Source organism: Ipomoea triloba, chromosome 8 (genome assembly GCF_003576645.1).
Source record: "Ipomoea triloba cultivar NCNSP0323 chromosome 8, ASM357664v1".
Lineage (NCBI taxonomy): Eukaryota > Viridiplantae > Streptophyta > Magnoliopsida > Solanales > Convolvulaceae > Ipomoea > Ipomoea triloba.
In genome coordinates this window covers 19,873,433-19,874,023 of record NC_044923.1, presented here as the reverse complement: position 1 = coordinate 19,874,023, position 591 = coordinate 19,873,433, and positions in this window count along the sequence as shown.

The following is a 591-nucleotide window of genomic DNA, read 5'->3' as shown; positions in this document are numbered from 1 at the left end:
ACGTCCTTCAAGAAACCCGGAGGTTGTTCAACGTACACCTCTTCTTCGAGAAGTCCGTTCAGAAAAGCGCTCTTGACATCCATTTGATATACCTTAAAGTCTTTGAAGGCGGCATATGCGAGAAAGATGCGTATGGCTTCGAGACGTGCCACTGGAGCGAAGGTTTCATCAAAATCTATTCCTTCCTCCTGACAGTAGCCTTTGGCAACAAGTCTGGCCTTGTTCCTAACAATAACTCCATCCTCATTCATCTTGTTTCTGAAAACCCACTTTGTACCAATGACATTATGATGATGAGGTCTCGGAACTAGTTCCCAAACGTCGTTCCGTTCGAACTGATGAAGTTCCTCTTGCATTGCTTGCACCCAATCTGCGTCGCTTAGAGCCTCATCGATCACCTTAGGCTCTATTTGAGATAGAAAACAAGCAAACATGCTTTCTCTGTAAGCTGATCTGGTTCGAACTCTGTCACGTACATCTCCGATCACTTGATCAGCAGGGTGACTTCTCAGCCATCTTAGGTCGGGTTGCGGCTCCTCAGTTGATACTTCCATTGAAGGTTGAGATATGGGTTGAACATCTATGATCTGG